Raw genomic sequence first — 16,672 nt, forward strand, 5'->3', positions numbered from 1 at the left:
CTGTCGGAGCTGCGGGGACATTTTTAAGTCCGGCCCAGTCCGTGTGTACGTGTATATGCTTCCGCCAGGATTCCCTCTCATCTGAGGCACAATTTAAGTTTAGTATTCATCTCAGCCGTTGTTGCAAATCGGCAACAACGGCTGTGATTAATACTGAACTAACGTTGCTTGAACATAGGCTATGTTCACACTTTGTAAAAGTACGGCCGTTGTTGCCATAGGCTGGGATACGCTCCGGCTGGGATCCCACACCGGGCCGCAAAGAACTGACATGTCAGTTTTCTGCGGCCCCAATTCAGTGAATTGCGGCCGTAGGAAACCCTGTCAGTTCACACAATGAAGCGAGCGGCTGCACGGACATCATTAGCAACGGTCCCTGCAGCCCTTGCCCTAAACTGTTAATACATTACCCCTTAGCAGTTTATTCAATTGTTAGCCGCCAACTGCGCATCGCTTTTACACAATGCTATGTGCGGTCGGTGGCCGATGATTTTGGTTTCAAATCATTAGATATGATCAGCCAATTATCGTTGACTCTACTACATGGAGTGATAATCGGTCTTATTTGAGCAATTATCGTTCTGTGTAATAGAGCCCTTAGTCCATTAAAACATGGAGCTGAAATTATGATTATAATTATATATATATATATATTTTTTTTTTTTTAAAACAAATGTTGAAAATTTGAAGTGGGCTAAAGGATGAGAACATCCAGCTAAAATGACCATTTAAGTACAGAGTGAGTACAGTAATGACAAGACAAGTGTATGTTGCCAATGGCTCACAAGTAGAGTTTCTTCCGCTATTTTATGCTTGTTCCAGCCAGTAGATAATGTTTAGAAAATGTTATGATAATGTTTATGGTACATTCACATGTACTGTGTTCTCAGCTTTATTTCTAATGCTGTCTATTATGTCTTCTGATACCAGTTTGAAGCACAAAGACAAGCAAGAGTAAGGGTCTTTTTACATTGTCAGATATGGGGCAGTGCAAGGAAGTAAGGTGGCAGAGCCTTTAGAAAGGGTAATCATGTGGCCATTTAAATGCATTGCTATGGGCCACAAATCCCCTGTTGCAGCCAATAGCAATACATTTTACCACCCTCACAAAAGATGCAGTCAGGATGACCATTTTGGAATTCTGGGTTCCCAATCAGGATAATAAAAGAAGAATATGGGCTAAGATTTTATTCCATGACTACCATGTGGATATTATAAGCGCGTTATACTTGGCCCATGGAGGTAGCGTGGAATAGGGGGTATGTAACAGATTGAGAAGTGAAAGGGTGGAAGCAATATATGTCTATACATTTATTATTAATCAATACATAAATGGAGGAAATTCTAAAGCATGGGTCTCCAAACTGCAGCCCTCCAGCTGTGCAATACTACATTTTCTATCTTGCCTGGAAAGCCAATTCCAAAGCTTTAGCTGTCCGGGCTAGATGGAAATTGTGGTTTTGCAACAGCTGGAGGGCCGTAGTTTGGAGACCCATGTTCTCAATGGTTCACATACTTTTTCCTGCAGCTGTAGTTATAACTACTGGACAGGTAAAGATAAAAGTGTTCTAAACTCTTCTAGAGTCAAGACCATATGAACAGCTGGTCCTGCCTTGGGCACTCGGACTAAATACATCCCATTAGGGTCATTCTACAAGTATCAGAACTTATCACAAATACACAGCAAAAACAGAGTTAAATGTGGATTTCATTGCATATTTACCATGGATCTCACTCCTACACATAGAAAGTGGTGAAATCAATCACAAATCCACAATATATGAAGTGGCGGCAACTACACATCTGCAGGAAAATTTAATATCAGTTCTGATCTTGTGGATACAACCAAAGGGTGATAAAGAATTTTATCCTGCCACTCCCTGGCACTTTGGCAAATCCCCCCTCCCCCACCCCGAATTGTCCTTTAAATTTATATAAAATTTTTGCCATATAGTAATTCTTGCATTACCTGATGGAATGAAACCTAGATGATGTTACCTGATGGCGCAAATGAAGACATTGGGCATATATTTTCTATAACAATGGATGGAACATAGCAAAAAAAAAAAAATACTAAAGTGAATAGAGACCTAAGTGAATAGCCAAATTAGACCTTCAGATTGCGCAGCAACAATTATTTTCAAAGACAGTTTGTCAATAACATAGAATACAAACACCGAACACTTACTAAAGGGGAATGGACATGGAAAAGGCATCAGACAGAGAATTGATCACAGGGATTAATATGTTAATCATGACTAGGAATGTATGTTAGATCAATATGTTCAATGTGGGTATTAAAATGTTCTCTGTGGTGGACAGTAATTACAAGAGCTCTCTGCTGTTTAAATATCACATATGCAGGGGGTTTGTTATTGTCAACCATTGGATTATATAGCTAAGAATGTATTGTATAATACTCCTACAATCATTCTGTATTGTAACAGATAACCTGGTTTCTCTAAGACAGTAATACAATTTAATAAATACAGAAACGGATTGAAACGGATGTAAGCATACACAAAAACACGGTTGATGACATTTTTCTGTACGTTTAAATACACAATTAAAAATGAATCTGTTAAACCTCACTTCAGGATGCAGAAGCTGGACTTCTTCTGCTAGAGGATAACAGGTTGCTCCACAGGAGTGGTGTGGGTAGCAGCTGTTCCTGGGGGACCAGACAGTGTTGGTGCAAAGCATGAAGAGGGCAGGCAAGTAAGGAGAAGTCAGCAGGTCAACAGGAGAATCAAGGTAGTATGTCATGTCAGGTGGCTCAGAACACAGGTCAACAGCTTGGGATGGCAACAAGAGAGGCTAAGTAGCACAAAAGGGTAAGGGAAAGTTTAAGGGTCAGGCATGTGTCAGGACACACGAGAAGAGCAGATACTGGAACAACACCTTAACTCAGGAACACAAGCAACCAACATTACTCAGGCAAGAGGGAATGGGTGGATCAGCTTTAAATACATAATGATACATAGAACTATTCTCTATTTTGTTGGTTTCCTCAGGGTACACCGCTTTCCTCCCACACTAAAAACTTACAGATAGGCAAGTTCAGATTGTGAGCCCTAATGGGGAAAAGGACCAAAATTTACAAACTTTGAAGAGTGCTGCAGAATCAGTTGGCACTATACAAATAAAAAACATGATATTGCACCCACCCCCTTATATTGTCCATGGGTATGTGCACACTACGAAATCCCGACAGAAAACCCGTTGAGCATTCCGCAGCTCGCACCCGCTCCCAGACTGGTGGCTGTGCATTCTTGGCGGAATCCGCCCGTGCAAAGAGTGGAGTCTATGGCTCGGGCGGAAATGTGCGGGGCCACCAGAGTCCGTGAGCGGATGTAAGCTGCAGAATCCGCTCAGCATTTGCTTCCTCCTGTAAATCGTGCCTTGTAGTACAGCCCTAAGAAGAAACACATGTAAAGCATCAGGAATGCAAAGATACAAAGGTAATCGAAGTTTGTAAAAGATGAAATTCTCTTCATCATCACACTGGGAACCCTGGAATCGAATAGCAAACTTGTTACTGGGACCTATCATCCAAATATTATGTGAGGAGAGCCACACTTTATTACCAGAAGCGAACAGCAGAGAAGACTTTTGTGTATACACCACTTAGGTCCGGTTTAAAAAATCCTAGCTCCACAATAAAGATTTCAGGAATCAGTGGTAAAGGATACTTGTTCTTTATAGTGATCTTGTTAAGATAGTTGTCAATACAGAGCCAAAAGCATCTGTCCTTTTTCTGCACAAAGAAGAATCCTACTCTGGCAGGAGATGTAGATGTACATACAGTATAACCCCTCTCAAGGTGGTGATAGCATAACCATAAGACATAAGGATTAACCTGACTGCTATGTTCATTAATACAGTTTTTTAACAATATTATTTTAAAACACTGCCCCCCTACAGCAGTTCTGGCTGTAAAATGATATAAAATTATGTTGCTTTATTACATCCTGTCAGCCATGCATAAACATGTTTATTCCTTAGTAATATCATGTGTTCCTGTCATTCCCAATTACCACATATAAACCTGACCATCTTAATTAGCCGTCTACTCTTTCCTTTTCTCCATTTGCCATTGTTCTACACTGGAAGGACACTGCTCAGCAACAGTTGCCAAGGTTCCAAAGTCACTGAAGATGTCCATGTTGAATCCTTCACACAATCTATTGTGTTCGGTTACTGAGACCAACTTTTAGCTGGCGGGTCAACAGATAGCCATTGTGTACAATCAGCTCACTATACATGTCTATAGTTTAGTGTTAGAGATGTTGCATTGTGCCCCACTAGTAAAGTTTGCATATGGAAGCTACGTGGAGTGTTTTAAAGGGAAACCAACCTATATAGACACTAGACTGCCTAGCACAGCTATGCTGATACACATAAATGAGATGTGTCCATCCTGTGGTTTATGTAAATTGGAGCATTGTGTAAGTATTCCTCAAACTTTTGCATAACACATAATACTGGTCACTAGGATACTGCCATGTGTGAAATAACTACAGAATTTTGTCTTGTCTTTTATATGCTGCAGTTCAATGTAATATTTACAGTATGTTATATCATATCTAACCATGTCCATCTGTCAGCAAAGTACACTGGCAGGCATGTTTTTGCCATTTTATAGGGACAGAGAGAACTGATACATGTGCCCACCCTCAGTGTCCATTGTTATATAAAAGAAACCAAGCCAGGACTAATTGCTTATGCAACATAATAAAAAGGTGATACTATTCCTCAAACGTATTTATAAAACTGTCAAGGCTATGATATTGTATGCACATACATTCGACATTAGCATGGTTATAAATATTTCAAACATTATTTCAGAAAGAACTAAATAATGAATTTGCCTATTCTACACATTACACCTCTCTGTATTCTTCTCACATCTAAATGTAATAATATCTGTTGAAGAACAATACCCTTGATTCACAGTGTATAACCACTAGAGCATAGCACAATGTAACATCACACAAGTCTGTTTGCTAACAGGTCAGCGGAAGTAATGCTTGACAGTACTAGTTAAAGTGAATTTATAATTAATGGTGTATTGTTATCAAAACAGAAAGAAAAGGCAAGTAAATTTGTAAAATTGCATAAATTGACTGGAGTCACATTATTAGAGGTGCACATTTACTATGGAAATTAATAAATACACAGAGGAGTAGGGGTGTAAACCTGGGCTGCTCTGTCACTGTGCTGTCAATTTATATTGCACACTGAACACCATAAAAACTAAACAAAAAAAATAATAATTATGGATTGCATTTATTTTTCATTTTTTCTTACAAGTTAATAAAAGTTCTTTTCAATACATTATGTGTACCCCAAATGGTGCTATTAAACATATAATATACTGCATAAAAACAGTCCCTCATATGGGTATGTTGATGTAGCACAGTGTTGCACGATAGTAGTTTTCCCACAAACCTGAACTCTACAACTGGAGGTACACTTTAAGGCTGGGTTCACACTACGTATATTTGAGGCTGTATATTTGAGGCTGTATAGCAACCAAAACCAGGAGTGGATTGAAAACACAGAAAGGATCTGATCACACAATGTTGAAATTGAATGGATGGCCGCCATTTAATGGCAAATATTTGCTGTTATTTTAAAACAACGGCTGTTATATTGAAATAATGGCAGTTATTTACTGTTATATGGCGGCCATCCACTCAATTTCAACATTATGTGGACAGAGCCTTTCTGTGTTTTCAATCCACTCCTGGTTTTGGTTGCTATGAGGACCTGACAAGAGGACCAAATACTGCCTGAAATATACGTAGTGTGAACCCAGCCTAAAGCTATGTTTCCACTTTGGGAACATAGCAGGAAAAGGCAGCTGTCTTGTTATAATCATGGCCACAAATACTGATCATGATCATTATTTGCGGTTGTGAAAGCCGCTTTCCCTGCTATGTTTCTGAAGTGGGAACTAGCCTAAAGGTTTACAAGGGTTATCTAGTCTGTAAAGCTTATTTTCTAATATGCCATGAGAGGATAAGTTTAATAGGAGGTTCTTCTAGCAGGGAATATCTACAAAAAGAAATTTGTGTACCCTACTACTTGCCCAAAACTGGAGAAAATATGTTTAATGGGGAATTGTATGTCAAGTGATTAACAGATGGAGGTCCCTCATTTAATTAACCCATTAATGGTTTATGACATCCGGCTATGTCATAGTGCCGTTAAGGACGGAGCCCAAAATGGCCTTAAGGACCGCGCCAATTTTCAGTTTTGAGTTTTTGTTTTTTTCCCCCTCGCCTTCTAAGAGCTATAACTCTTTTATTTTTCCATCTACTGGGCCATGTAAGGGCTTGTTTTTTTCAGGAACAGGTGTACTTTGTAATGGCGCCTTTCCATCTACTATATAATGAATGGTGGAACCCCCAAAATATCATTAATGGGGTGAACTTAGGACAAAAAGTACTATTCTGCAAATTTTTTGGGGGAGGGTTCGTGTTTACGTTATGCACTTTATGGTAAAACTGACATAATATATTTATTCTATAGTTCGGTCTGAATACAGCGATATACATGTTAAAAAAAATCAGCAATCCTGGGGTTTTTTACCGCTTTTGTTCACACTGCGGGGGTCCCGATCAGTAAGTGACAGGAGATGCTTCTGTCACTTACAGTTTAAGGCTGGGTTCACACTATGTATATTTGAGGCTGTATTTGTGAGGCTGTATAGCAACCAAAACCAGGAGTGGATTGAAAACACAGAAAGGCTATGTTCACATAATGTTGTAATTGAGTGGATGGCCGTCATTTAATGGCAAATTTTTGCTGTTATTTTAAAACAACGGCTGTTATATTGAAATAATGGCAGTTATTTACCGTTATATGACGGCCATCCACTCAATTTCAACATTGTGTGAACAGAGCCTTTCTGTGTTTTCAATCCACTCCTGGTTTTGGTTGCTATGAGGACCTGACTTGAGGACCAAATACTGCCTGAAGTATACAGTGTGTTAACCCAGCTTAAGGGGTTAATGGTGGACTGCCCCGATCGTGCCATTGAGGGTGAGGGCCTGGCTGCTCGCTTCATAGTGCGGCCCCCCGGCAGGACGTACGCCCTGCTGCATTAAGGCCCAGGCGACGGGGGCGTACATGTACACCCGCCGTCAATAGCCTAATAAACACTAAACCCACAGGCTGAAGCCCGGGGTACAAAAACCCCCTTATTATATCACCCCCCCTTAAAAAGTAACTTTTATTACGTAAATTAAGAATACACACGTGAACTAATTTAAAACCACAGGACGCCCAGTACTCCACACACTAGGCTATGCTAGCATAGTCTAGTGTGTGGAGTACTGGGCGTTCTGTGTTTTTAAATTAGTTCACGTGTGTATTCTTAATTTACGTAATAAAAGTTACTTTTTAAGGGGGGTTATATAATAAGGGGGTTTTTGTACCCCGGGCTTCGGCCTGTGGGTTTGGTGTTTATTAGATTAAGTGACCCCTGACCCACCTGTGAGAGGGTTTAAGTGTGTACATAGCTACTATTAGCCAGCACAAACCAATAATTCGGGACGTCTAATTTTAAATGGCATTGTTAGAACTCACATCAGAATTTAAATGTCTTATAGAAGTCATCTCCAGTGGTCTACTGTTGGGATTCCTCATATATATGGCCTGGGTACTCTCAGGTCTGTCCCTATCTCAGCGATTGTTTCAAGCTGTCTGCAGAAGCCTTAAACAATCAAGTGAAGAAAACATTGATCAATGCAGTTTATAGGTACTCCATTGATCCCCCTAGGGAGTACAAATTAGTGTAAAGAAATTAATAAAAAAAAATCCCCTTCCATATTAAAAGCTGATATTATAAAAAATAAACATATTTGCTATTTTCGAAATGGCCTAAACTATTAAATTATTACATTCATGATCTTGCACAGTAAACAGCGTAAGCAAAAAAAACCTGCCAGAGCGCATATACGCGAATTTGGTCGCTGCAAAAAATGAAGCCTCAAATAGCTCCATAGACCAAAAATAAAAGCTTTGTAAAGACCATAATGGAGCTTTTTTAAATACGTTGGTTTTTTTTTAAAAAAAGTTCATTTTTAATTAGTTTTAATTTTTTAAAAGCAGTAAAATAAAATTATATACGATAGATAGATAGATAGATAGATAGATAGATAATTTTATAGATAGATAGATAAATAGATATGTCAATTTTACCACAGGGTAAGGGGTTAAATGTTTAATGCCATATTGCTATATTACAATGTTAATTTAGATTTTTTTTTTATTTCTGTTACAGAACCCATAATAGATTTAAAATTGCATTTACTACTGCCTGCCTAATGTCTGTTCCAACCAATGTGATATTTATTATTCAGCAATAAAAACTGCAGTACAATAAGCCTCTTGTATACACCGATAACTGTTTTCCATAGCTGTAGAGTCTAGCAGGGTTCAATAAATGAGGCCTTTCAAAATAACTATTTTGTGTGTTTCATTTGAAAGGATTACCTAAAAACACATTTACACATTCATGTAGTACAATGTGTGAAAAAGACTCCTGAAGTGTATATTAACTCATTGAATTGTTTATGAACTGAGTACACTTCTGTGCTTGTGAATTTGGCTAGAGACTCAGGTATATTGCATAGCTTGAGACCGGAACCTTGTCTTGTAATCTGACTACAAACTTGTATTGTGATATTCACTGTGGCGTGTTATGTGTGATTTTTCATTCATACCCCTCATTGTGGTTGCAAGCATGGAAAGTAGACTACAGTTTTACAACCTACGTAAAAGTTTAAAACCAAGCGAGTTTGCTGTAGTGTCCTCTAGGGGCATTGCTAGGGTTTAAAAAGATCCTAGGGATCTTAGGCTGCATTTACACATTCACAGTGTTCCACACGAAACACGGACGTGAAATGCCTGTAATGGAGTCCTCCCCATGCCCGGGCAGCATCTGTGATAAGATGCTTGGAGCATGGGGAACTGCTTTACTATGCGCCACCCTGTAATGACCGCGTCGCATGTCTGCTTCATTACAGTGTGGCGCATATTCATACATTTCCTCTGTTCCCAGCATCTTATCACAGATGCTGCCCGGTCATGGGGAGGACTCCATTACAGGCATTTCACGTCCGTGTGAATGCAGCCTTAGGTACATTAGCAAAACTTTTTTTTTTTAGAAATAGTTATGATGGCATACCTATGGGGCTGCTAATTTTTTGCACCATGATCTATATTTTTTATTGGTACCATATTGGTGTAAATAGGAATTTGTTAACACTTTTTATTTTAATTATCTGCAATCCTATGTGCACTATGTGGGAACAGTATTGCTATATTTTTATAGATTGAACAATTGTTCACGCTACAGTACCAAATATGTTTATTTATTTGTTGTTTTTTTTTTGTAAAATGGGAAAGGGGGTGAATTCAACTGTTACTGGAGTGGCTTTTTTTATATAAACATAGATAGATACATATACTTAATATGTACTTTATAAATATACTATATAGTATGTTGGTCCCGGTGTGGAACAGACTCCCGTCCCTCTCTATATGTGCCAGACACATAGTGATTCTGGTGACTACTGTTGTAGTTTCCCAGGTTTAAATGCATCCGAAGATGGGGATGGGAGAGGAAAAAACAATCAATATGTTACCCAGGGGCGTAGCTAATGTCTCCTGGGCCCTGGTGTGAGAGGCCAACTTGCCCCCCCCCCCCTCCTTTCATGACCAAGTGATGCTATTGGTGTGTGTGTGTATGTACATATATATATATATATATATATATATATATATATATATATACACACACACACACACACACACCAAGACAGATTTTACCAATAACACCAGCATATTGGAAGAGAAAGTATTATCACCGTACATATTACCGCCACACTGTTACCGACCAAATCCTGTATACTGAGACCAATATTACCAGTAATACCAGTATATAGGAAGGAAACATTACCGCCACACCACAACCACTACCATCACCACCATATTGTTACTAAACAATGCTTGCGGTCACAAGAGTGATTGATCGGGAGGGCCCCGCGGGCCCCCCTTCGTAGCGGGCCCGGTTGCGGCGGCACCGCGGTAGCTACGCCACTGGTGTTACCTCTCAAACAATCATCCATTATAGTGCAGGGAAAAGATGTAGTCCGGGGGTGTCAGATAACCAGAGTGGCATGGTTCCGTGCCTATCTTTGTTATTCGCGCCAAGGAGAGTTCCCCCACTTGCACGTCTATCATGTAAGTAGAAAAAAGTGCGGGTGTTCCATCTATGGGAGCGCGAAAGCGTTCCACGCGCAATGATGCGCCGTGACGCTAGAGCGTACACATAATGCATAAGTCATGTTGGCTGAAACGCAAATGCGTCGCATAGCCTCCACATGATGGCGGTATTTCTCACCATGAATCCACAGTGAGAGGAGATGAAAACATGTAGTCGTCCCCCCCACCACCATCCCCAGGATTAACCCTAGTGACTCCTAGTGACCCCTCCATGGGCAGCCATCTAATCCAAGATGGCCACCGCCATCACTGTGAACAGACTCTGAAAATGATCAAAGCCCCATTCTCTCCACCACCGAAGGTGGCAGAGAGCATGGGGCAATGATTGGGGACCACCTGCTGTGGTCCCGGTAAAGCGATCAGTGGTATATGCTATATACCGCTGATCACTTGTTCCAAATGCTGCCGGCACTTTTTATCCCCTGTCAACAAAGTCAAGTGCCCCGGATTACCTGTAACCACCCCGCATTACCTGTAACCACCCCAGATTACTCATAACCACTCCAGCTTTACCTGTAACCGTTCAGATCACCCTTCACATCCCAGATTGCCCGTCACCACCCCAGGTAGCCAGTGAACACCCCCAGATTGCCCTTCACCACCCCAGATATCCAGTAAATACCCCAGATTGCCCGTAACCACCCCAGATTGCCACAGACTTCCCATAACCACCCCAGATTGCCTGTACCACCCCAGATTGCCCGTAACCACCCCAGATTGCCCATAACCACCCCAGATTGCCTGTAACCAACCCACATTTCTTGCAACCACCCCAGATTGCTCATCACCACCCCAGATTGCCCATCACCACCCCAGATAGCCAGTAAATACCCCCAGATTGCCTGTCACTGAACTGGAAATGCTAATTGGTGCTCCTTCCCTTCTGAGCCTTGCTTTGTGCCCACATATGGGGTACCGTTGTACTCAGGAGAACCTGTGTTACAAATTTTGGGGTGCTTTTTCTCTCATGTTGCTTGTGAAAATCAGTATTGTGATATATTAATATATCTCGTCCAAAATGGGATCAGTCCAGTCCACCATGTTTCCTCTTCAGGGTAGCGTTAATAACGCTGCGAGTCGGCTAGGTCCTGGCAGATCACTTTCACTACATACACACAGCGGTCTAAACGACCGCTGCGTGTATGTAATTCTGCTGGCCGCTTAACCCCTTCTGTTGCCACCCGGCTCCCGCTCTGTATACATTACCTGTCCTCGCTGCACAGGGTCCCGCTGCTTTCCCGCCCGGCCAATCAGTGTGTTGCCCTGCCGCAGCCACTGATTGGCCGAGTGGGAGAGCAGTACGCCGGGACCCCGTGCAGTGAGGACAGGTAATGCATACAGAGCGAGAGCGCAGCGGGAGACGGGCGGCAGCTGAAGGGGTTAAGCGGCCGGCAGAATTACATTACATTACATCTTTTAGACCGCTGTGTGTATGTAGTGAAAGTGATCTGCCAGGACCTAGCCGACTCATAGCGTTATTAACGCTGCGAGTCGGTACGTGTGAACCTACCCTCAAGGAAGGCGATGGTCTCCTCCCACCAGACTAGAGGGAACTTATCAAGGAAGACAAAGGTGTTGTTGATAAATCAATCACCAGAGTAGAAGAAGTAATGCAGTGTTCAGGCAAATAAAACATCGAATTCAAATACAAAACATGACCAAAAGCGCAGTCTCAGCTGTGTAGCACAAGATGGGAACTGTGCTGAAGTCCGAACAGGCACTGGTATGACTCAAAATGTGCCTCCAGGATATTAAATGCAGTTTTCCATTCAACTTCCTCTCTAATCTGGATGAGATTGTAAGCTACCTACCATTTTAGTGAACCACTTTGTGCCCTGGATTTGATTGAATTAATATGGAAACAGGGGCAAAGGATATTGGTTCTGTACGGTAATTATATGCAGTTCCCTGTAGTCAATAAATGGACAGCGTTCTCTATCATTTTTTTCCACCACAAAAATATATCTGACCCCCAATGGGAGAGGCACTTACATGGTGCCAGGACCATGAGTCATCAGGCAGCTTCTTCTTGCCCCAGAAGCCTTCACTGTTAGATCTGTTTTTGTATGTGAATAATAGAAGATCTATCCATTCAGCAGCCTTTATGCTATATACCTGTAGCAGTGATGTAGGTATACAGGTCCATCATTGCAATGGTCAAACAAAGCTGGCACTGAGCACAGTGAGGATCAGGATGCACAAGGTTTGTTTGTATTATGCAGTCATGAAGACTTATAGGTTTGCATAGGACCTGTAGGTCGGATTGGCGATCTTCTCAGAATCTACCTTGGGCAGACTTAGATAATACTGATCAATGCTATGCAAAATTACAATATTGTTCCCCCATGTTGAACAACGGTAAATAAAAAAAAGGGAAAAAACACCAGGATTACTGAATTGTCTATTATATATAAAAGAAAAATTATTAAAAAGCTCTCATTTTTTACATCAATATGATGCCAGTAAAACTGTAGATCATGGCGCAAAAAATGACACCCCGACCAGCCCGGTAGGTGGAAAAATAAACGTATTATGGCACTTAGAAGGCGAGGAGGAGAGCACTGCTTCAGTGTGACCTGGACATGCCTGCATCAATGGCCTTTGGTCATGAAGGGGTTAAACAAATCTACCTACAAAGTTGCTTCACTGTTTCTGATAACAATTCAAATAAAAAATTTGAAACAAAGTGTTCTTCATAACTGCGTCTCATTTGAAGACAGCTGCAGTGATTTCCAACTTCCAGGAGGAGAAGGCAACTCACAACCTAGGTCTCAAGTCCACGTGGCTTCTTAGAAATGGAAACCTTTTAATTAGTCAGAGCTGCTGTACATGGCTTAGTGTGAAGTCACATAGACAGCATTATTACTGGTGTCTCCTTAATCCTACACTGAATAAGAGGCTCACTGCTGCAGTTTTTTTATTTGCTTGTGATTTCATGTGGGATAAATGTGTTGCTGAGTAAGCATTGCCTGCAGCAGGATTGTTTGTATTGTCTACCAACTATGCTTTATACTGGCCAGTTAACATCTAACTTTAAAATGTACTGCACGTGTTAGCAATATTTTAATCCTTTTGTTACTCCTTGCCGGAGCCCAGCGCTCCCTTTGCTAGCAGGAAGGCTTCTCTACTAGGTTATGGTGGTAGAATTATGTTATTTCATCTTATCTGCAGTTTATACAAGTGATGCAGTATACTAGCCAATAAAAAGCATGTGTGCAGCAACTAAGGGCCTCCTCTGTTATACGACTCCTAAAAGTTTCGTTTGTGGCTAAGATTGGACATCACAACGCCCCAGATTTACAGGAAAACTCCAGCGACCCTATAAAAAATAAAATGAACAAAAAGCAGAAGGTGTACGCACCGATCCCCCACTGATTGTTTGACACCTTTCCTACTTGTCTATCTATCTATTGATCTACATATATAGATCAGAGAGAGATGAAACAACTGTGTCTCTTTTCCCCTATACTTTTCCCCTTTTCTGTTGCTTCCCTGCCCTTGGCCAGGTGTTCACTGTGTGATGTCAGTGGGGGACAGGGTTACAGCTTGAATGGCAACAGAAGAGACATAGATCATGTAACCTCTGTCTCAGAAGGAAGAGGGAGATGGGAGTTGTAGTTTTGCAACAGCTGGGGAGCCAAAAGAGGGAGTCGTTAAAAAAACCCTAATCCAAAACCACATGATTGTACTACAAATAAATAAGGCATTAACGCTTAAATATGTTATATTGGGGAAGGAATATAAGGGTTCTCTCATGGAGGATTCCTAAAAATCGAACCCAGTCATCTTCCATGACAGCACCACCTGGAGAATACCCGATAACTACCTTAGGGCGAGACCACAGCTTGGAGTACCTTTCTGCCATAAGACAGATCCTCCACTGATAACCTATCCAAGCGGTAGTGTCTGGGAATGGTGTGGAGATAAGACCAGGTAGCAGCCTTGTATATCTGCTCTATAGAAGCATTAGCTCTCTCACCCCAGGAAATGGATACTGCCCTTATGGAATGAGCCTTTAATCCCTTTGGAATAGGGAGATCTTGTTTTGAGTAGGATTCACAACTAGCTTTCCAATTTGATAAAGCATTCTTAGAATTTTTTACTGTTTTGTAACTAATCAAAGAGGTTTAGGTCTAGATGCCGAGGTTTTGTCATCTCTAGTTAGTTTGTGTATGTTGTATACGTAGTATATGTTGCCAGTGTACACTCACCGGCCACTTTATTAGGTACACCTGTCCAACTGCATGTTACCACTTCATTTCTAATCAGCCAATCACATGGCGGCAACTCAGTGCATTTAGGTATGTAGACATGGTCAAGACAATCTCCTGCAGTTCAAACCGAGCATCAGTATGGGGAAGAAAGGTGATTTGAGGGCCTTTGAACATGGTATGGTTGTTGGTGCCAGAAGGGCTGGTCTGAGTATTTCAGAAACTGCTGATCTACTGGGATTTTCACGCACAACCATCTCTAGGGTTTACAGAGAATGGTTAGAAAAAGAAAAAACATCCTGTGTGCGGAAGTTCTGTGGGCGGAAATGCCTTGTTGATGCCAGAGGTCAGAGGAGAATGGGCAGACTGGTTCGAGCTGATAGAAAGGCAACAGTGACTCAAATAGCCAACCGTTACAACCAAGGTAGGCAGAAGAGCATCTCTGAACGCACAGTACGTCCAACTTTGAGGCAGATGGGCTACAGCAGCAGAAGACCACACCGGGTGCCACTCCTTTCAGCTAAGAACAGGAAACTGAGGCTACAATTTGCACAAGCTCATCGAAATTGGACAGTAGAAGATTGGAAAAACGTTGCCTGGTCTGATGAGTCTCGATTTCTGCTGCGACATTCGGATGGTAGGGTCAGAATTTGGCCTCAACAACATGAAAGCATGGATCCATCCTGCCTTGTATCAACGGTTCAGGCTGGTGGTGGTGGTGTCATGGTGTGGGGAATATTTTCTTGGCACTCTTTGGGCCCCTTGGTACCAATTGAGCATCGTTCCAACGCCACAGCCTACCTGAGTATTGTTGCTGACCATGTCCATCCCTTTATGACCACAATGTACCCAACATCTGATGGCTACTTTCAGCAGGATAATGCGCCATGTCATAAAGCTAGAATCATCTCAGACTGGTTTCTTGAACATGACAATGAGTTCACTGTACTCAAATGGCCTCCAAAGTCACCAGATCTCAATCCAATAGAGCATCTTTGGGATGTGGTGGAACGGGAGATTCGCATCATGGATGTGCAGCCAACAAATCTGCGGCAACTGTGTGATGCCATCATGTCAATATGGACCAAAATCTCTGAGGAATGCTTCCAGCACCTTGTTGAATCTATGCCATGAAGAATTGAGGCAGTTCTGAAGGCAAAAGGGGGTTCAACCCGTTACTAGCATGGTGTACCTAATAAAGTGGCCGGTGAGTGTATATCAGTGGGAAACAGATTCTGCAAACAGCAGAAATAATTTCTTAGCATTAGTTTATTGTATATGTTTTTATCCTTTTCAAGAGTATAAAACATATACATAAAACAAACATAGTGTGAATCTAACCTTACTGCACCTTCCATGAACACAGACTGGGTTCGCATATATCTGGCTATCCAGCTCCATTCTTTTACCAGAAACTGATGACAGCTGATGTCACAACCAATGGCAAAAATGCATCAGTTATCAGGAGTCCGATCCTTTTTATTCCATTACCCATCAGTTGTTGAACATGATGGATAGAGGAACGGTGCAAAATGCGTTCTTCTGCCTGCGTCTCAGGCTATCCGTCATCCACATTCGAGCATCGGATATTCTTAACTGTCCCATTCAAATAAATGGGATCAGTTCAAACAGAGCCAGGCCGCCTGACATTTGTGAAGGTACCTTACAATCATGGAACAAGATTCAACTGAATGCCTATAAACTTCAATCATGTTTCCTTTTATTACACAAATATACAGTATTAAAAAAACATAACTTTTGATTTATAATATATATATACACACACACACACACACACACACACTACTTTTCAAAAGTTTGGGGTCACCCAATTTTGTGTTTTCCATGAAAGTCACACTTCTTCACCACCATACGTTGTGAAATGAATAGAAAATAGAGGAGTCAAGATATTGACAAGGTTAGAAATAATGATTTGTATTTGAAATAACATTGTTTTTACATCAAACTTTGCTTTTGTCAAAGAATCCTCCTTTTGCAGCAATTACATCCTTGCACACCTTTGGCATTCTAGCTGTTAATCTGTTGAGGTAAGCTGGAAAAAATTGCACCCCACGCTTCTAGAAGCAGCTCCCACAAGTTGGATTGGTTGGATGGGCACTTCTGGCGTACCATACGGTCAAGCTGCTCCCACAACAGCTCAA

This window comes from Dendropsophus ebraccatus, chromosome 1 (genome assembly GCF_027789765.1).
Source record: "Dendropsophus ebraccatus isolate aDenEbr1 chromosome 1, aDenEbr1.pat, whole genome shotgun sequence".
Lineage (NCBI taxonomy): Eukaryota > Metazoa > Chordata > Amphibia > Anura > Hylidae > Dendropsophus > Dendropsophus ebraccatus.